This window comes from Hypanus sabinus, unplaced genomic scaffold (assembly GCF_030144855.1).
Source record: "Hypanus sabinus isolate sHypSab1 unplaced genomic scaffold, sHypSab1.hap1 scaffold_597, whole genome shotgun sequence".
Taxonomy (NCBI): domain Eukaryota; kingdom Metazoa; phylum Chordata; class Chondrichthyes; order Myliobatiformes; family Dasyatidae; genus Hypanus; species Hypanus sabinus.
The window spans coordinates 84,753-107,489 of record NW_026781453.1 but is presented as its reverse complement, the minus strand read 5'-3'; the positions used below and the strand labels follow the sequence as shown (position 1 = coordinate 107,489).

Below are 22,737 nucleotides of genomic sequence, written 5' to 3'. Positions count from 1 at the left end.
CAGCATACAAGGCTGGTCCTGGTCACGGCAGGTTTTCGCGATGTACGTCGTCAGTTTATGGCCGATCTGATGTTCCACACTGGATTTCACCTGGAACAACACAGACATCTGAATCTCCCGGAGAGGACAGAGCGAGACGAGGTAGGGTGTCTGGAACCGAGTGGCGGTATCATTTTTTCTCTCTCACCCCTCTCTCCATTTCCCCGCTTTTGTTCGCTCCGACGCACGCTTTTCACATCGAACCCTTAATCCTCACTCTCCCTCGACTCTCTCCAAACTGTCATTTAATCCTCAATCCGTCACTCTCTTCCCCCCCTCTCTCCGCCTCCCCAGCTCTTTCACCCACACTCACCGTCTCCCTCTTCCCCGCTCTCCTCCTCCACTGCTCTTATCCCCCTTTCTGTGTGCCTCAATACTCTTTACCCTATCCGGGCATTTCCTCTTTCCTCTTTCGCGTCGCTCCGTCACTGAACTTTCTCCACTTTCCCTGCCCCAGCCAACACCTCCTTCGTTTCACTCTCTGTTCCCTTATTCCACATTCCCTGCCCTTTCTCACACTTTTCCCGTCTCGCTCTCGCTCTTCCCCCCTCCCCGTCTCTATCCTTTACCTTCTCTCCAATTCGTCTGCAGGAACTCACACCTTTCATCCGTCTCTCTCTTTTTTCTCTCTCTCTACCTCCCTCTCTTTCCTTCTCCTTCCCTCTCCGCGCTCGAAAATTCCCCTGCCCTCCCTCCCCTTTCTGGCCTCTCGCATATCTCTATTTTCCCTGCTCTTCTCCCCGTATCCCTGTCTCTCTCTCCCATCTCCCCACTCCCACTACTCTTTCTCCACCCTCCCACCTCTCCCTACTTCCCCTGATCTATCCCCTTCCTCTCCCCGTCTCTCTCTCTCTCTCTCTCTCTCTCTCTCTCTCTCTCTCTCTCTCTCTCTCTCTCTCTCTCTCTCTCTCTCTCTCTCTCTCTCACTCTCTCTCACTCTCTCTCTCTCTTCGATTTTCAATTATCTCGCTATTCCCCCCTTTTGCTATTTCTCGCTCTCTCCACTCCTGGCTCTTCCTCCTTCCACCTCCCTTTCTCCTACTGTTCCTGCCCCTCGCATTCCGTTTCCTTCTCCAACTTTCCTCCCGCAGCCTAATCCAAACCCTCCTCCTCCTCCTTCCTTCCCACTTTCGTCCCCCTCCCTTCCCAACCCCCCCTTCTCCCTCTACCTCCCTTCCCTCCCCGGTACCGACGCCCTCCCCTATCCTCTCCCATATATAGCCCCTCACACCTTTCCCGCACTCTCCTCCTTCGTCCAGCCTCTGTCCTGTTGCTGTCACCATTATCCTCCCCGTCCTTTACTGAATCCTCTCCTCTCCCTTCTCCAAATGGACTTCCACTGCCTTTTCCATGCCTTTACATCTCTACCCGTCTCTCGCATGTATGTACCCGACGAGGGTAGTTTAAGGGTTCTGAAAGATTTTGCAACTCACCGCATCTGCGATATTCTGGACGTCTGACGTGGCCGTCCGTTCACCTGTCCACACTGGAGCCATCTCTGTCTCTATTGCACCCGTTCGTTCGCTCATTCTCTCTCTCTCTTTCTCTCTCTCTCTCTCTCTCTCTCTCTCTCTCTCTCTCTCTCTCTCTCTCTCTCTCTCTCTCTCTCTCTCTCTCTCTCACTCGCTGTCTCGCTACCTGTCAGGGCTGCTTTTAAAGATCTGGCCCCTCCCCGACAGGTCCCTCCCCCGCTCAGCTATTCCCCTCCCCGTTCTGCCCTCTCTTGGGCTCTTCCCCTCCTCCTGGGGCATGGAACCTGACCCAGGCACTGCTCGAATGTGACCTATCTACAGGAAAGATGTACAGAGCATAAAGAACATTCACAAAGATGTTGCTGGGTCAGTATAGAAACATCGAAACATGGAAACATAGAAAACCTACAGCGCAATACAGGCCATTCGGCCCACAAAATTGTGCCCTATATCTCCACACCTCAGATATTACCAGGCTTACCTATAACCCTCTGTTTTACTAAGCTCCATGTACCTATCTAAAAGCCTTTTAAAGGCCCCTATCGTATCTGTATCCACCACCGATGCCGGTAGCCCATTCCACGCACTCACCACTCTCTGAGTAAAAAACTTACCCCTGACATCTCCTCTGTACCTACCTCCAAGCACCTTGAAACTGCCTTTTTGTGTTAGCCATTTCAGCACTGGGAAAATGCCTCTGACTATCCACGTGATCAATGCCTCTCATCATCTTATACACCTCTGGCAGGTCACCTCTCATCCTCCGTCCCCCCAAGGAGAAAACGCCGAGTTCACTCAACCTATTCTCATAAGGCATGCTCCCCAATCCAGGCAACATCCTTGTAAATCTCCTCTGCACCCATTCTACGGCTTCCACCTCTTTCCAGTAGTGAGGCGACCAGAACTGAGCACATTACTCCAAGTGGGGTCTGACTTGGACCCGGGTTTTCAGGAAACATTGAATGAGGTAGGACTGCACTATTTAGAAGGTAGAAGATAGAGAGGGGATTTGATAGAGGTTTACTGGCTTTATCCACGGTGGTTGGGTGAGACTGCAAGCAGAGATCAAGGATCAAGGGTGAAAGGTGAGAAGTTTAAGGGGAACATGAGGGGGAAAGTCTTCACTCAGAAGGTCGTGAGAGTGTGGAATGAACTGCGAGCAGGAGTGGACAGGAGGCTTCTGGAAGTCTATGATCCAGCTGTGAATGGACTAGATGGGCGGAAGGGCATGACTGTATGTCGTTTATCTCTATGACTCTGTAAAGTTTGCAACAAAACTATCGATTCCTTCATCCAAATCATTAACATATAACGTAAAAAGAATCAGTCACAGCACAGACCCCTGTGGAACAGCACTAGTCACCGGGAGCCAACCAAAAAAAGTTCCCTTACTTCCCACTCTTTGGCTGGCAATCAATAGACAATAGACAATAGGTGCAGGAGTAGGCCATTCGGCCCTTCTAGCCAGCACCGCCATTCACTGTGATCATGGCTGATCATATACAATCAGTACCCCGTTGCTGCCTTCTCCCCATATCCCTTGACTCCGCAAACAGCCAATGTTTTTTCCATGCCAGTATCTTTCCTGTAATATCATCAGGTCTTAACTTGTTAAGCACCAGCTCCACAGCAAAGAAAGTCCAGCAGCGTCTCTACTTTTTGCGAAGGCTGAGGAAAGTCCATCTTCCAACCCCCATCCTTATCACATTCTTCAGGGGTTGTATAGGGAGCATCCTGAGCAGCTGCACCACTGCCTGGTTCGGAAATTGCACCATCTCTGATCGCAAGACCCTGCAGCGGATAGTGAGGTCAGCTGAGAAGACCATTGTGGTCTCTCTTCCCGCCATCACGGAGATTTACACCACAAGCTGCATCCGCAAAGCAAACAGCATCATGAAGGACCCCACGCACCCCTCATACAAACTCTTCTCCCTCCTGCCGTCTGGGAAAAGGTACTGAAGCATTCGGGCTCTCACAACCAGACTATGTAATAGTTTCTTCCCCCAAGCCGTCAGACTCCTCAATACCCAGAGCCTGGCCTGACACCTTCATCATTTATTATTATATTGAAATTTGTCCTCTACTGTGCCTATTGTCTTGTTTATTAATTATTGTACTGCCCTGCACTGTTTTGTGCACTTTATGTAGTCCTGTGTAGATCTGTAGTCTGGTGCAACTTTTATATTGCTTTACGTAGTCTGGTGTAGCCTTGTGCTGTCTCACATAGTCTAGTGTAGTTTTGTGTTGTTTCATGTAACACCAGGGTCCTGGAGGAACGTTGTTTCGTTTTCACTGTGTACTGTACCAGCAGCTTATGGTCGAAACGACAAGAAAAAGCGACTTGACTTGATTTGACTAAACAACATCCACCGATTCCCCAGTCTCTAACATGCTTGTTATTTCTTCAAATAATTCCAACAGATATGTCAGGCAAAAATTTCCCCCAAGGAAACCGTGCTGTCAGCGACCTATTACATCATGTTCCTCCGGGTACACTGAAACCATCTACTTCGCAACCAAGTCCAAACACTGTGGTCAGACTAACTGGCCTGTAATTTTCTTCCTTCTACCTCCCTCCCCTCTTGAAGAGTGGAGTAACATTTGTAATTTTCTATTCCAACAAGAACATGCCAGGATCAATTGATTCTTGAAATAGCATTATTAATGCCTCCAACATCTCTTCCACCTCCACTTTCAGAACACTGGGATGTCTATCTTCTTGCCTGGTGACCGTTCAATGTCCCAAGTACCCTCTCCCTGGTAATGGCAACTTCACATTCTTCTTCCTCCTGACACTCTCGAACTTACAGCAGACTGTTCTGCAGTTAACATTGACGCAAAATAACTATTCAGATTTTTCCGCCATTTCCTTGTCCCCATCACATCTCCCTCACGTTATTTTAGCAGTCCAACCGGACTAGATAGCAGAGGGATTGGAAAAGGTACAGAGGAGATTTACCAGGATGCTGCCTGGTTTAGAGAGTATGGATTATGATCAGAGATTAGGGGAGCTAGGGCTTTACTCTTTGGAGAGATGGAGGATAAGAGGAGACATGATAGAGGTGTACAAGATATTAAGAGGAATAGACAGAGTGGACAGCCAGCGCCTCTTCTCCAGGGCACCACTGCTCAATACAGGAGGACATGGCTTTAAGGTAAGTTGTGGGAAGTTGAAGGGGGATATTAGAGGAAGGTTTTTTATTGGTTGGTGTGGAATGCACTGCCTGAGTCAGTGGTTGAGGCAGATACTCTAGTGAAGTTTAAGAGACTACTAGACAGGTATATGGAGGAATTTAAGGTGGGGGGGGGGTTATATGGGAGGCAGGGTTTGTGCGTCGGCAATACATTGTGGGCCGAAGGACCTGTAATGTGCTGTACTATTCTATGTTCTATGTTCTTCTAAGACTACCCTTTCACCTGGTATTCGACATACCACAGGCTCTCTCTCTCTCTCGCGAACAAGGGAGAAAGTGATATCTCGGTTTCCCAGCGAGAGGGGAGAATCAACAAAGCAGCTCGCCAATCTGTGGTGTTAAAAGTCTGTTGCGTCGTTTTGTTTTTTCCGAGCTCGGGTCCCAGGGTGCACAGCCAGCAGCCTGCTCGCTGCTGACGATCTTTCGTGTTCCTCGACCCAGCAGGCGGCGTCACCGGCCTGGAATCTGGCCGTCTCCAGAGCCAGGAAATTCCGGCACACCGAAGGCGCACTCGTCTTCTAGGCCGCACCCTTGGCATGTCGAGAAGCGGCCGGTCGTGAGGCCCCGCAAGGAATCAAAGTCAGCGTGTAACTCCAGGTCGGGGTCTTCTAAAGAAACTGGTCAAGGAAAAAAGAAAGAGATATCAGAGATATAAATAGAGCTGTTTCCGAAGATAGTAGCAAAGGAGTCGCCATTAGACGCATTCGTGTTCCTAAAAGTCAAAAAGAACGAATAGATGGAATGCAATTATAAACTAGCTAATTGCATAAAAGAAGGTAGCAAAGCATTTCTTCCGAGTTATTAAGTAATAAAAGAGAGGCGAGAATATGTATGGTAGCATGGTGGCTGGGAAGATGTTGGAGTCGATTGTGCAGGATGTCGGTTCGGTTGACCTGGGGGCACATGATAAAATAGGCCGTAGTCAACGTGGTTTCCTCGAGGGAAAATCTTGCCTGAGAAATTTGTGGGGAATATTTGTAGAAATAGCAAACACGCTGGACAAGTGAGAGTCGGTGGGTACTGTGCCCCTGGGTTTCAGAAGGCCGTTGGCAAGGAGCCACACGAGGCCGTTTAACAAGTTAAGAGACCCCAGTATTATAGGAAAGCTACAAGCATGGAAATTAGTACCGGCTACTCCTCATACGTTAACCCCTTAATTTCCGGAATAATCCGCATGAACCTACTGTGGACTGTCTCCAATGACAACACATCCCTTCTGAGACATGGGTCCCGAAACTGTTGACAATACACCACGTGCGACCTGACTAGTGTCTTACAAAAGCTCAGCATTATCTCCTTGCTTTTATATTCTATTCCCCTTGAAATAAATGCCAACATTGCATTTGCCTTCGTTATCACAGACACAATTTGTAAATTAATCTTCTGGCGTCTTGCACGAGGACTCCCAACTTCCTTTGCAATTCTGATGTTTGAGCTTTCTTCCAATTCACATAATAGTCTGCACCATTGCTCCTGTTACTATCAGACATTTCCAAGCACTACATTACATCTGACACTTTTATGCCCGTTCCTCCAAATTGTTTGTTTTCCTGCAATCGCATTGCTTCCTGAGCACTAGTTACCCCTCAACCTATCCTAGTAAACCCTGACACAAAACCATCAATTCCGATCGAAATCATTGACAAACAATGTCAAAAGTAGCGAGCCCAAAACAGACCCCTGAGGAACACTGGCAGCCAACCGGAAAAGACCACTTCAATTCCTGCCTGACAGACATTCCTCTAGCACGCCACTATCCTTCTTGCAAAGCCATAGGATTTTATCTTCTTCAGCAGCCTCATGTGTGACACCTTATCAAATGCCTTCTGAAATCTCCAAGTAAATGACATCCACTGCCTCTCGTTTGTCCATACTGTTTGTTACTTCCTCAAAGAACTCGAACAGGTTTGTCAGGCAAGATTTCCCTTCACAGAAACCATGCTGACTTTGACTTATTTTATAATTAGCCCACCAGCGCCATTTCAGTGGCCCAGTATCAACTTCCACCTCCTTTTAACTCTTTACGTCACTGAGCAAAAACACCTTTAGCATTATGCTTTACATTATTGGCTAGTCAGCCTTCGTGTTTCGTCTTTTCTCATCTTATGTCTTTTCAGTTGCCTTTTATTTGCTTTGGAAAAGTTCCCAATCATCCAACTTCCCACAGACCTATACACCCTTTCCTTGGCTTTTGTGCAGTCTTTCACTTCCTCTGTCAGCCACAGTTGCCTATCCCTGTCATTTCGGAGCATTTCCTTCTGTGGGAGATATCTATCCGGCAATTTTGAACTATTCTGTCTACCGTCATCCCCGACAGTGTCCCCCTCTAACCCTCCAGGGCAAGCTCCTCCCTGCCCTGTCAACAACACCCTTATATTTACAGATTTCCTTAATCTTTGAGGAATACTGTAGAACTGAGTGATCTAGGAATAATGGGGAATAGTTCCCTGAAGGTAGAATCTCATGTGGATAGGGTGGTAATGAAAGCTTTTGGTATGCTGGCCTTATAAATCGCAGCATTGAGTATAGGAAATGGGATGTAATGTTACAATTCTACAAGGCATTGGTGTAAATTGGAATTTGGAGTAAGTTAGGTCTTTATTCTTTGGAGTGTAGAAGGTTGAGGGGGATATTGATGAAGGTATTTAAAATTATGGGGGGTATAGATAGAGTTGACGTGGATAGGCTTTTTTCCATTGAGAATCGGGGAGATTCAAAGAAGACGACATCAGTTGAGAATTAAGGGACAAAAGTTTAGGAGTAACACGAGGGGCAACATCTTTACTCAGAGGGTGGTAACTGTGTGTAACGAGCTTCCAGTAGAAGAGTTAGAGGCAGGTTCTATATTTTCACATGAAGTAAAATTGGATAGGTATATGTACAGGAAAGGAATGGAAGGTTATGGGCTGAATGCAGGTCGGTGGGACGAGGTGAGAGTAACCTTTCGGCACGGACTGGAAGGTCCGAGATGTCCTGTTTCCGTGCTGTGATTGTTGTCTGGATATATGGTTAAGTAAGTATTCATTGAGGGCCTCGCTCACTTCCACAGCCTCCAAGCACATCTTCCCACCTTTATCTCTAATCGGTCCTTTCTTCACTCCTGTCAACCTTTGGTTCTTCACATAATTGATGAATGCCTTGGTATTTATCTTTACCCTAATCCCCAAGACCTTCTCATGCCCCTTGTTCCTCTCCTCAGCTCCTTCTTAAGCTCCTTTCCAGCTCCCCTATATTCCTCAATAGAGTCATCTGATTCTTGCTTCCTAAACCTCACGTGTGCTGCCTTCTTCCATCTGAGTAGATTCTCCAACTCAATTGTCACCTGTGGTTCCTTCACCCTACCATTCGTTATCTTCCTCACTGGGACAGGTTTATCCTTAACATCCTGCAAGAGATCTCTAAATATCGACCACATGTACATAGTACATTTCCCTTCAAAAGCATCATCCCAATTCACAGCCGCAAGTCTGAGAATGTCTCAGACTTATTTATTTAAAGAACTGGCGTAAAACTGGCAGAAAGTTGGGAAGCAACTGTAAGAATTGCCTTGCATCATATTTTATATTCCATTGTGTCACGGAGTCTTCTGAAAGGAGAAATGGTTAAACATAACTTCATGCTATCTTTGCTCACAGCTGCAGGTGGGCGACGACTGTCCAACCGGTTGAACACGATTTCAGCAGAAAGCCCGCACCCTGTTCTGAGAAATGCGTATGGGGTGGAACCTGGCCAACATACAGGGCCGCAGCTTGCACAGAGACAAGGAGCTCTGAGTTTCACAGAAACGCAACAGCTTTCCCACCACAGTCGGAAGGCTCACTGGTCTATACTTACCTGGACTATCCCTACTAACTTTTTTGAACAAGGGGACAACATTTGCCTCCCTCCAATCCTCCGGGACCATTCCCGTGGACAACGAGGAAATAAAGATCCTAGCCAGAGGCTCAGCATTCTCATCCCTCGCCTCGTGGAGCAGCCTGGGGAATATTCTGTCAGGCTCCGGGGACTAATCCGTCCTAATGTATTTTAACAACTCCAACACCTCCTGTCCCTGAATATCAACATGCTCCAGAACATCAACCTCACTCATATTGTCCTCATCCTCATCAAGTTCCCTCTCAGTGGTGAATACCGAAGAGAAGTATTCATTGAGGACCTCGCTTACTTCCACAGCCTCCAGGCACATCTTCCCACTTTTATTTCTAATCGTCCCTACCTTCACCTCTGTCATCCTTTTGTTCTTCACATAATTGAAGAATGCCTCGGGGTTTTCCTTTACCCTACTCGCCAAGGCCTTCTCATGCCCCCTTCTTGCTCTCCTCAGCACCTTCGTAAGCTCATTTCTTGTACCCTATATTCCTCAAAAGACCCATCTGATCATTGCGTCCTAAAACGTATGCTGCCTTCGCCCACCTGACTAGATTTTTCACTTCATTTGTTCCTTCATGGTTCCTTCACCCGAACATTCTTTATCTTCCTCACCGGGACAAATTTATCCCTAACATTCTGCAAGAGATCCTTAAACATCGAACACATGTCCATAGTACTTTTCCCTGCAAAAACATCATCCCAATTCACACCCGCAAGTTTGTCGCTGGACAGTGGAAGCGGTGCACCGCGTTCTGGCCAATGTCAGCTGCAGACAACTTAGAGCCGCGGGTAAAAGCTGAGTGTCGGGTGTGATGAGACCTTGAAGCGCAGGTGTAACACCCCAATACATCCGAATAAAACAAGAGCCTTATAACCTTCAGCCGGTCTTACCCGTAGCCCTCTATTTTTTCTAAGCTCCATTTACAGACCCAAAAGTCTCTGAAAAGACACAGAGATGTGTCACCACCACCGCCACCTGCAGCCCATTTCACGCACTCCCCAATCTCTGAGTAAAAAACTTACCCCTGACAGCTCCGTTGTACCTACTCTCCAGCACCTTAAACCAGTCCTCGTGTGGCAGCCATTTCAGCCCTGGAAAAAAGCCTCTGACTATCCACACGATCAATGTCTCTCATCATCTTATACACTCCTATCAAGTCACCACTCATCCTCCATCACTCCAAGGAGTAAAAGCCAAGTTCACTCAACCTACTCTCATAATGTATGTATCCAAGATCCCAGCTCATCACCTTTGTTCCTGATGCTTCTTGCATTGAATTACACACACTTTACACCTTCTACCTTACTAACTTTATACCCTTTATTCTGCTTCTCTTTGCTCAAAGCCTCTCTATATGTTAGATCTGACTTTACACCGTGCACTATACTTGCAGTACTCGCAAGAACTTTATCCTCCTCCACCTCACTATCTGCTCTGACACTCTGGTTCTCCTCCCCCTGCAAATCTAGCTCAAGCCCGCTCCTGTGCCTCCTAAACTTTTCCACTATGCTTCTAGCATCGAACTATCCGCAGCCCAGTCGAACATCAGTCGAACTGTGCTCAACCATTTGACAAAGGGCTAAACAACATCTAGCTGCGACAGCTCTCCAGTATCAGTTCTGGCTCTCCGAATATCAACCCCCTTCCACTCCGGTTTAAACCCCAAACCCCATCCCGTACACCACAAGCAAACGTTCCCACTAGGGTATTAGACCCCTTCCAGTTCATCGCAAACCATCCTGTCTACTCAGCTCTCAAATTGCCAGGGGCAGGGTCCCGTCACCGTTCGCTCTCACTCTCACTATCAGAAGAAAGGACACTGAATGACCGTGGTGTTTAGAAGGGAGAATGTCTCCGACTGATTTATTTGAAGAAATGGTGTAAGACTCGCAGAAAGTTAGGAAGCAACTGTAAGAATTGCCTTGCATCATATTTTATATTCCATTGTGTCACGGGGTCTTCTGAAAACAGAAATGGTTAAACATAAATTCATGCTATCTTTGCTCACATCTGCAGGTGGGCGGCGACTCTCCAACCGGTTGAACACGATTTCAGCAGAAAGGCCGCACCCTGTTCTGAGAAATGCGTACGTGGGGGAACCTGGGCAACATTCAGGGCCGCAGCTTGCACAGAGACAAGGAGCTCTGAGTTTCACAGAAACGCAACCGGCGACGTCCTGCACTTAGGAAGATCTTCTGATTCGGAAACCCAGAGCAACACACACAAAACTCTGAAGAAACACAGAACAGCACAAAACAGTAAACAGTCGACATTTCGGGCCGAGACCTTTCATCAGGAATTAACTTATTCCTAACCCACAACTCCTAAAGCAGCCAAATATTGCTCAGCTCATTGTTTGAAATGAAGGGCGAAGGCCATTTCTTGGAAATATTCCCAAAAGGAAATCGAATATTGTTACCATATTTTTCTGGATTTTCATTTCCAACCAGACTATTGTCTGCAGTTTGTATCAGTGATCAAGAATTCATTAGATCAGTTATGAACTTCTTCTCGCCATGCTGGTGTTTGAATCACTGAGGTTGTGTTTACATGTTGGGATTTTTCCACACCTTACATCAAGATTAAGAACTGTTCCCGAACAGCAAATAACGTTTCATGGGGGGGCTGTACAGCCCTATTCTGCACGATTTTCAAAATACGAATGCTCAGATGAATACTTCAATATATATCTGTTTCTTTTATTCTGTTCGGGTAGATTGCAATTGTTTGGATCCGATCTCGGTGGCCGGTGGAAGTAAAGATTTTATTGCTGATATTGAAGGTCTAGATGCTTGATAAACACCGGGGTGGAGAGCTATAAGACCCAACGATGGAGTAGCAGAATGAGGCTGTTTGGTCCATTGAGTCTGTTCTGGCAGTTCATCATGGCTGATTCAATATTTTATTTGAGGCCCAAACTCCTCCCTGATGCGCGCATCCCGTCGGTAAATTAGGATTAGTACGTACTGGTACTCAGATAGGTGGCGTTGTGGATAATGAAGTAGGTTTTCAAAGCTTGCAGAGAGATTTAGGCCTGTTAGACGAATGGGCTGAAAGATGGCAGATGGAGTTTAATGCTGATAAGTGTGAGTTGCTACATTTTGGTATGAATAATCCAAATAGGACATATATGATAAATGATTGAGCTTTGCGGAATACTTTAGAACAGAGTGATCTAGGAATAATGGGGCATAGTTCCTTGAAGGTAGAATCTCATGTGGATAGGCTGGTGACGAAAACTTTTGGTATGCTGGCCTTATAAATCGCAGCATTGAGTATAGGAAATGGGATGTAATGTTACAATTCTACAAGGCATTTGTGTAAGTTGGAATTTAGGCCTTTTTTCTTTGGAGTGTAGAAGGTTGAGGGGGTATTGATAAAGGTATTTAAAATTATGGGGGTATAGATAGAGTTGACGTGGATAGGGTTTTTTTCACTGAGAATCGGGGAGATTCAAAGAAGACGACATCAGTTGAGAATTAAGGAACAAAAGTTTAGGAGTAACTCGAGAGGCAAATTCTTTACTCATTGAGTGGTAACTGTGTGTAACGAGCTTCCAGTAGAAGATTTAGAGGCAGGTTCTATATTGTCACTTGAAGTAAAGTTGGATAGGTATATGGACAGGAAAGGAATGGAAGGTTATTGGCTGAATGCAGGTCGGTGGAAGTAGGTGAGAGTAAGCTTTCGGCACGGACTGGAAGGTCCGAGATGTCCTGCTTCCGTGCTGTCATTGCTATATGGATATCTGGTTAAAGAAGTATTCATTGAGGACCTCGCTCACTTCCACAGCCTCCAAGCACATCTTCCCACCTTTATCTCTAATCGGTCCTTACTCCACTCCTGTCAACCTTTGGTTTTTCACATAATTGAGAATGCATTCCTGCCTTGGTGCCAGCCAAGTCTCTGTAATGGCCAATACATGATAATTCCATGTACGTATCCAAGTTCTCAGTTCATCACCTTTGTTCCTGATGCTTCTTGCATTGAAGTACACACACTTTAGCCCTTCTACATTACTACCTTTATATCCTTTATTCTGCTTCTCTTTGCTTAAAGCCTCTCTATGTGTTAGATCTGACTTTACTCCATGCACCATACTTGCAGTACTCGCATGAACTTAATCCTCCTCCACCTCACTATCTGCTCTAACGCTCTTGCTCCCCTCCCCCTGCAAATCCAGTTTAAACCCCCTCCTGTGCCTCCTTATCAGTTCTACTATGCTTCTAGCATCGAACAATCCGCAACCCAGTCGAACATTATTCGAACTGTGCTCAACCATTTGCCAAAGATCTAAACAACATCTAGCTGCGACAACTCTCCAGTATCAGTTCTGGCTCTCCGAATATCAACCCCCTTCCACTCCAGTTTAAACCCCCAACACCATCCCATACGCCACAAGCAAACTTTCCAACTAGGGTATTAGACGCCTTCCAGTTCATCACAAACCATCTTTTCTGCACAGGTCTCAAATTGCCAGGGGCAGGATCCCCTCACCGGTCGCTCTCACTCTCTCTATAAGAAGAAAGGACTCCGAATGACCATGGTGTTTAGAAGGGAGAATGTCTCCGACCGATTTATTTGAAGAAATGGCGTAGGACTCGCAGAAATTTGGGAAGCAACTGTAAGAGTTGCCTTGCATCATATTTTATATTCCATTGTGTCATGGAGTCTTCTAAAAACAGAAATGGTTAAACATAACGTCATGCTATCTTTGCTCACATCTGCAGGTGGGCAGCGACTGTCCAACCAGTTGAACCTGATTTCAGCAGAAAGGCCTCACCCTGTTCTGAGAAATGCGTACGTGGGGGAACCTGGCCAACATACAGGGCCGCAGCTTGCACAGAGACAAGGAGCTCTGAGTTTCACAGAAACGCACCCGGCGACGACCTGCACTTAGGGAGATCTTCTGATTCGGAAACCCAGAGCAACAAACACAAAACTCTGAAGAAACACAGAACAGCCCAACCAGTAAACAGTCGACATTTCGGGCCGAGGCCTTTCTTCAGGAATTAACCTTATCCCTAACCCACAACTCCTAAACCAGCCAAATATTGTTCAGCTCATTGTTTGAAATGAAGGGCGAAGGCCATTACTTGGACATATTCCCACAAGGATATCGAACATTGTTAATATTTTTCCGGCTTTTCATTTCCAACCAGACTATAGCCTGCGGGTTGTATCAGTGATCAAGAATTCTTTAGCTTTTTGATAAACTTCTTCTCGCCATGCTGGTGTTTGTATCCCTGAGGTTGTGTTCACATGCTGGGATTTTTCCACACCTTATATCAAGTTTAAGAACTGTTCCAGAATCAGCAATAAACGTTTCATGCGACGGCTGTACAGCCCGATCCTGCACGATTTTCAAAATACGTTACTTCAGGTGAATACATCGATATATATCTGTTTCTTTTATTCTGTTCGGGTAGATTGTAATTGTTTGGGTCCCATCTCGGTGGCCGGTGAAAGTAAAGATTTTTTTGATTATAATGAAGATATGGATGATTGATAAACACCGGGGTGGAAAGCTATAAGACCCATCGACAGAGTATCAGAATGAGGCTGTTTGATCCATTGAGTCTGCTCCGCCAGTTCATCATGGCTGATTCAACATCTTATTTGAGGCCCAAACTCCTCCCTACTGCTCGCATCCCGTCAGTAAATTAGAATGACTAAGTACTGGTACTCAGGTAGGTGGCGTTGTGGATAATGAAGTAGGTTTTCAAAGCTTGCAGAGAGATTTAGGCCAATGGGCTGAAAGATGGCAGATGGAGTTTAATGCTGATAAGCGTGAGTTGCAACATTTTGGAGGGAATAATCTAAAAAGGACATATATGGTAAATGGTAGGGCATTGCGGAATACGGTAGAACAGAGTGATCTAGGAATAATGGGGCATAGTTCCCTGAAGGTAGAATCTCTTGTGGATAGGGTGGTGACGAAAGCTTTTGATATGCTGGCCTTATAAATCGAAGCATTGAGTACAGGAATTGGGATGTAATGTTACAATTCTACAAGGCATTGGTGTAAGTTATTTCTTTATTCTTTGGAGTGTAGAAGGTTGAGGGGTTATTGATAGAGGTATTTAAAATTATGGGGGGTACAGATAGAGTTGACGTGGATAGGCTTTTTTCAACGGAGGAGCGAGGAGATTCAAAGAAGAGGACATCAGTTGAGAATTAAGGAACAAAAGTTTAGATGTAACACGAGGGGCAACTTCTTTACTCATAGAGTGGTAACTGTGTGTAACGAGCTTCCAGTAGAAGAGTTAGAGGCAGGTTCTATATTGTTACTTGAAGTAAAATTGGATAGGTATATGGACAGGAAAGGAATGGATGGTTATTGGCTGAATGCTGGTCGGTGTGAGTAGGTGAGAGTAAGCTTTCGGCACGGACTTTAAGGTCCGAGATGGCCTGTTTCCGTGTTGTCATTGTTATATGGATATATGGCCAAATAAGTATTCATTGAGGGTCATGCTCACTTCCACACCCTCCAAGCACATCTTCCCATCTTTATCTCTAATCGGTCCAATCTTCACTCCTCTCAACCTTTGGTTCTTCACATAATTGAAGAATGCCTTGGTGTTTATATTTACCCTACTCGCCAAGGCCTTCTCATGCCCCTTGTTCCTCTCCTCAGCTCCTTCTTAATCTCCTTTCCAGCTACCCTATATTCCTCAATAGAGTCATCTGATCCTTGCTTCCTAAACCTCACGTATCCTGCCGTCTTGAATCTGGGTAGATTTTCCACCTCAATTGTCACCTGTGGTTCCTTCACCCTACCAATCTTTATCTTCCTCACTGAGACAGATTTATCCTTAACATCCTGCAAGAGATCTCTAAACATCGACCACATGTCCATAGTACCTTTCCTCGCATATAAAAATCATCCCAATTCACAGCCGCAAGTACTAGACTTATAGCCTCATAATTTGCACTTCCCAACTAAAAATTTTCCTGCCCTGTTTGATTCTATCCTTTTCCATTATATTGGTAAATGTCAGGGAACGGAGATCACTGTTCCCCAGATGTTCACCCACCTACTGATCTGTGACCTCACCCGATTCGTTACCTAATACAAGATCTAGGATGGCATTACCCCAGGTTGACCTGTCAACATACTGTGACAGGAATCCATCCTGTACACACATAACAAACTCTGCTCCGTCTAAAGCATTGGAACTAATCAGATGCCAATCAATATTAAGTAAGTTAAAGTCACCCATGATAAGCACCCTTTTATTATTACACCTTTCCAAAATCTGCCTCCCAATCTGCTGCTCGGTATCTCTACCGCTAACAGCGGGCCTGTAGAATAGCTCCAGTCGTGTAACAGCTCCCGTTCTGTTCCTGATTTCACCCATACAGACTCAAAAGAGGATCCTGCTACATTACCCACCCTTTCTGTAGCTGTAATAGTATCCCTGACCAGTAATGCCACCCGTCCTCCCCTTTTCCCCGCTCATTATCCCTTTGAAAGCACTGAAATCCAGGAATATTGACAATCCATTCCTGCTCTGGTGCGAGACAAGTCTCTGTAATGGCCACGATATCCTAATTCCATGTATGTATCCAAGCTCTCAGTTCATCACCTTTGTTCCTGATGCTTCTTGCATTGAAGTACACACACTTTAGCCCTTCTACCTTACTACCTTTATGCTGTTTATTCTGCTTCTCCTTGCTCAAAGCCTCTCTATTTGTTAGATCTGACTTTACTCCGTGCACTATACTTGCAGTACTCGCATGACCTTTATCCTCCTCCACATCACTATCTGCTCTGACACTCTGGTTCTCCTCTCCCTGCAAATCTGGTACAAGCCCGCTCCTGTGCCTCCTAAACTTTTCCACTATGCTTCTAGCATCGAACTATCCGCAGACCAGTCGAACATTAGTCGAACTGTGCTCAACCATTTGACAAAGGTCTAAACAACATCTAGCTGCGACAGCTCTCCAGTATCAGTTCTGGCTCTCTGAATATCAACCGCCTTCAACTCCTGTTTAAAACCCCAACCCCATCCCATACGCCACAAGCAAGCGTTCCCACTAGGGTATTAGACCCCTTCCAGTTCATCGCAAACCATCTTGTCTGCACAGGTCTCAAATTGCCAGGGGCAGTGTCCCGTCACCGGTCGCTCTCACTCTCTCTATAAGAATAAAGGACACCGAATGACCATGGTGTTTAGAAAGGAGAATGTCTCCGACTGATTTATTTGAAGAAATTGCGTAAGACTCGCAGAAAGTTGGGAAGCAACTGTAAGAATTGCCTTGCATCATATTTTATATTCCATTGTGTCATTGAGTCTGCTGAAAACAGAAATGGTTAAACATAACGTCATGCTATCTTTGCTCACATCTGCAGGTGGGCGGCGACTCTCCAACCAGTTGAACCTGATTTCAGCTGAAAGGCCGCACCCTGTTCTGAGAAATGCGTACGTGGGGGAACTTGGCCAAAATTCAGGGCCGCAGCTTGCACAGAGACAAGGAGCTCTGAGTTTCACAGAAACGCAACCGGCGATGTCCGGCACTCAGGAAGATCTTCTGATTCGGAAACCCAGAGCAACACTCACAAAACTCTGAAGAAACACAGAACAGCACAAAACAGTAAACAGTCGACATTTTGGGCCGAGACCTTTCATCAGGAATTAACCTCATACCTAACCCACAACTGCTAAAACAGCCAAATATTGCTCAGCTCATTGTTTGAAATGAAGGGCGAAGGCCATTTCTTGGAAATATTCCCACAAGGAAATCGAATATTGTTCCCATATTTTTCTACATTTTCATTTCCAACCAGACTATTGTCTGCAGTTTGTATCAGTGATCAGGAATTCATTAGATCAGTTATGAACTTCTTCTCGCCATGCTGGTGTTTGAATCACTGAGGTTGTGTTTACATGCTGGGATTTTTCCACACCTTATATCAAGATTAAGAACTGTTCCCTAACAGCAAATAACGTTTCATGCGGGCGCTGTACAGCCCTATTCTGCACGATTTTCAAAATACCTTTCTTCAGGTGAATACATCGATATATATCTGTATCATTTATTCTGTTCGGGTAGTTTGTAATTGTTTGTGTCCCATCTCGGCGGCCGGTGGAAGTAAAGATTTTTTTGATTATACTGAAGGTCTGGGTGCTTGATATACACCGGGGTGGAAAGCTATAAAACCCAAAGATGTAGTCGCAGAATGAGGCTGTTTGGTCCATTGAGTCTGCTCAGCCAGATCATCATGGCTGATTCAACGTTTTATCTGTGGCCCAAACTCCTCCCTACTGCTCCCATCCCGTCAGTAAATTAGGATTACTAAGTACTGGTACTCAGATAGGTGGCGTTGTGGATAATGAAGTAGGTTTACAAAGCTTGCAGAGAGACTTAGGCCAGTTAGACGAGTGGGCTAAAAGATGACAGATGGAGTTTAATGCTGATAGGGTGAGATGCTGCATTTTGATATGTATTATCCAAATAGGACATATGTGATAAATGGTAGGGCATGAAGGAATAATGTAGAACAGAGTGATCTAGGAATAATAGGGCACAGTTCCCTGAAGGTAGAAACTCATGTGGATAGGGTGGTGACGAAAGCTTTTGGTATGCTGGCCATATAAATCACAGCACTGAGTATAGGAATTGGGATGTAATGTTAAAATTGTACAAGGCATTGGTGTAAGTTGGAATTTGAAGTAAGTTAGGTCTTTATTCTTTGGCGTGTAGAAGGTTGATGGGGTATTGATAAAGGTATTTAAAATTATGGGGGTATAGATAGAGTTGACGTGGATAGGCTTTTTTCACTGAGAATCGGGGAGATTCAAAGAAGACGACATCAGTTGAGAATTAAGGGCCAAAGTTTAGGGGTAACACGAGGGTCAACATCCTTACTCAGAGGGTGGTAACTGTGTGTAACGAGCTTCCAGTAGAAGAGTTAGAAGCAGGTTCTATATTGTCACTTGAAGTAAAATTGGATAGGTATATGGAGAGGAAAGGAATGGAAGATTATTGGCTGAATGCCGTTCGGTGGGAATAGGTGAGAGTACGCTTTACGCACAGACTGGAAGGCCCGAGATGGCCTGTTTGCGTGCTGTAATTGCTATCTGGATATATGTTTAAATAAGTATTCATTGAGGGCCTCGCTCACTTCCACAGCCTCCAAGCAGATCTTCCCAGCTTTATCTCTTATCATTCCTATCTTCACTCCTGTCAACCTTTGGTTCTTCATATAATTGAAGAATGCCTTGGGGTTTATCTTTACCCTACTCGCCAAGGCCTTCCCCTGCCCCGTATTCCTCTCCTCAGCTCCTTCTTCAGCTCCTTTCCAGCTACCCTATATTCCTCAATAGAGTAATCTGATCCTTGCTTCCTAAACCTCACGTATGCTGCCTTCTTCCATCTGAGTAGATTCTCCACCTCAATTGTCACCTGTGGTTCCTTCACCCTACCATTCTTTAGCTTCCTCACTGGGACAAATTTATCCTTAACATCTTGCAAGAGATCTCTAAACATCGACCACATATCCATGGTAAATTTCCCTTCAAAAGCATCATCCCAATTCACAGCCGCAAGTCTGAGAATGTCTCAGACTGATTTATTTAAAGAACTAGCGTATAACTGGCAGGAAGTTGGGAAGCAACTGTAAGAATTGCCTTGCATCATATTTTATATTCCATTGTGTCACGGAGTCTGCTGAAAACAAAAATGGTTAAACATAACATCATGCTATCTTGGCTCACATCTGCATGTGGGCGGCGACTGTCCAACCGGTTGAACTTGATTTCAGCTGAAAGGCCGCACCCTGTTCTGAGAAATGCGTACGTGTGGGAACCTGGCCAACATTCCGGGCCGCAGCTTGCACAGAGACAAGGAGCTCTGAGTTTCACAGAAACGCACCCGGCGACGTCCTGCACTTAGGAAGATCTTCTGATTCGGAAACCCCGAGCAACACTCACAAAACTCTGAAGAAACACAGAACAGCACAAAACAGTAAACAGTCGACATTTTGGTCCGAGACCTTTCATCAGGAATTAACCTTATTCCTAACCATAAACCAGCCAAATATTCCTCGGCTCATTGTTTGAAATGAAGGGCGAAGGCCATTACTTGGAAATATTCCCACAAGGAAATCGAACATTGTTAATATTTTTCCGGTTTTTCATTTCCAACCAGACTATAGCCTGCGGGTTGGATCAGTGATCAAGAATTCATTAGCTCAGTGATAAACTTCTCGCCATGCTAGTGTTTGTATCCCTGAGGTTGTGTTCACATGCTGGGATTTTTCCACACCTTATCACAAGTTTAAGAACTGTTCCAGAATCAGAAATAAACGTTTCATGCGACGGCTGTGCAGCCCAATCCTGCACGATTTTCAAAATAAGTTACTTCAAGTGTATACACCGATATATATATATATATATATATATATATATATATATATATATATATATATATATATATATATATCAGTTTCTTTTATTCTGTTCGGGTAGTTTGTAATTGTTTGGATCTCATCTCGGGGGCAGGTGGAAGTAAAGATTTTTTTGATTATATTGAAGGTCTGGAGGCTTGATAAACACCGGGGTGGAGAGCTATAAGACCCAACGATGAAGTAGCAGAATGAGGCTGTTTGGTCCATTGACTCTGCTCCGCCAGTTCATCATGGCTGATTCATCATTTTATTTGAGACCCAAACTCCTCCATACTGCTCGCATCCCGTCGGTAAATTAGGATTAGTAAAAAATGGTACTCAGATAGGTGGCGTTGTGGATAATGAAGTAGGTTTACAAAGCTTGCAGAGAGACTTAGGCCAATTAGACGAGTGGGGTGAAAGATGGCAGATGGAGTTTAATGCTGATAAGTGTCAGTTGCTACATTTTAGTAGGAATAATCCAAATAGGACATATATGGTAAATGGTAGAGCATTGCGGAATACTTTAGAACAGAGTAATCTAGGAATAATGGGGCATAGTTCACTGAAGATAGAATCTCATGTGGATAGGTTGGTGACGAAAGCCTTTGGTCTTATAAATCGCAGCATTGAGTATAGGAAATGGGATGTAATGTTACAATTGTACAAGGCATTGGTGTAAGTTGGAATTTGGAGTAAGTTGGGTCTTTATTCTTTAGAGTGTAGAAGGTTGAGGGGTATTGATAAAGGTATTTAAAATTATGGGGGTATAGATAGAGTTGACGTGGATAGGCTTTTTTCACTGAGAATCGGGGAGATTCGAAGAAGACGACATCAGTTGAGAATTAAGGAACAAAAGTTTAGGGGTAACACGAGGGTCAACTTCTTTACTCATTGAGTGGTAACTGTGTGTAATGAGCTTCCAGTAGAAGATTTAGAAGCAGGTTCTATATTGTCACTTGAAGTAAAATTGGATAGGTTTATGGACAGGAAAGGAATGGAAGGTTCTTGGCTGAATGCAGGTCTGTGGGAGTAGGTGAGAGTAAGCTTTCGTCACGGACTGGTAGGTCCGAGAGGGCCTGTTTCCTTGCTGTAATTGCTATATACATATATGGTTAAATAAGTATTCATTGAGGGCCTCGCTCACTTCCACAGCCTCCAAGCACATCTTCCCACCGTTATCTCTAATCTGTCCTATCTTCACTCCTGTCAACCTTTGGTTCTTCACATAATTGAAGAATGCCTTGGGGTTTATCTTTATCCTACCAGCCAAGGACTTCTCATGCCCCTTATTCCTCACCTCATCTCCTTCTTAATTTCCTTTCCAGCTACCCTATATTCCTCAATAGAGTCATCTGATCCTTGCTTCCTAAACCTCACGTATGCTGCCTTCTTCCATCCGAGTAGATTCTCCACCTCAATTGTCACCTGTGGTTCCTTCACTCTACCATTCTTTATCTTCCTCACTGGGACAGGTTTATACTTAACATCCTGCAAGAGATCTCTAAATATCGACCACATGCCGATAGTACATTTCCCTGCAAAAAAATATCACTCCATTTCACAGACGCAAGTTCTAGACTTATAGCCTCATAATTTGCCCTTCCCCAACTAAAAATGATACTGTTTTGTTTGATGCTATCCTTTTCCATTATAATGCTAAAGGCCAGGGAACGGTGATCACTGCCCCCGCAGATGCTCACACACATACAGAACTGTGACCTGATCCGTTTCGTTACCTAATACTAGATCTAGTATGGCATTACCCTAGTTCGCCCAGTCAACGTACTGTGACAGGAATCCATCCTGGACACACTTACCAAACACTGCTCAGTCTAAATCATTGCAACTAATCAGATGCCAATTAATATTAAGTAAGTTAAAGTCACCCATGATAACCACCCTCTTATTTTTGCACCTTTCCAAAATCTGCCTCCAAATCTGCTCCTCGGTATCTCTGCCGCTACCTGGGGGCCTGTAGAAAACCCCCAGTCGTGTAACTGCTCCCGTCCTGTTCCTGATTTCCACACATACTGACTCAAATGAGGATCCTGCTCCATTAGCCACCCTTTCAGTAGCTGTATTAGTATTCCTGACCAGTAATTCCACCCGTCCTCCCCTTTCCCCACCTCTCCATCCCTTTGAAATCACTGAAATCCAGGAATATTGAGGATCCATTCCTGCCCTGGTGCCAGACAAGTCTCTGTAATGGCCATTACACCCGAATTCCATGTACGTATCCAAGCTCTCAGTTCATCACCTTTGTTCTTGAAGCTTCCTGCATTGAAGTACACACACTTTAGCCCTTCTACCTTACTACCTTTATACCTTTTATTCTGCTGCTCTTTCCTCAAAACCTCTCTATATGTTACTCCATGCACTATACTTGCAGTACTCGCATGACCTTAATCCTCCTCCACCTCACTATCTGCTCTAACACTCTTGTTCCCCTCCCCTGCAAATCAAGTACAAGCCCCCTTCTGTGCCTCCTAAACGATTCCACTATGCTTCTAGTATCGGAATATCCGCAGCCCAGTCGAACATTAGTCGAACTGTGCTCAACCATTTGACAAAGATCGAAACAACATCTAGCTGCCACAACTCTCCAGTATCAGTTCTGGCTCTCGGAATATCAACCCCCTTCCACTCCGGTTTAAACCCGCAACCCCATCCAGTACTACACAAGCAAACGTACCCACTAGGGTATTAGACACCTTCCAGTTCATCACAAAATATCTTGTCTGCACAGGTCTCAAATTGCCAGGGGCGGGG

General features: G+C 45.1%; 1 long non-coding RNA gene across 4 annotated transcripts; it reads left to right on the top strand.

Moving 5' to 3' along the window:
* LOC132389544 (uncharacterized) lies at positions 1 to 19,951 on the top strand. Of its 4 annotated transcripts, XR_009510586.1 has the most exons (5): positions 1 to 141; positions 10,593 to 11,115; positions 13,039 to 13,197; positions 13,304 to 13,956; positions 16,930 to 19,951. It is a non-coding gene; the product is annotated as an uncharacterized LOC132389544 (long non-coding RNA). The 4 variants fall into 4 exon arrangements; XR_009510588.1 differs by having other exon boundaries at positions 10,593 to 10,834; positions 13,039 to 13,956; XR_009510585.1 differs by having other exon boundaries at positions 13,039 to 13,956.
* The last annotated feature ends 2,786 nt before the right edge of the window (positions 19,952 to 22,737 follow it).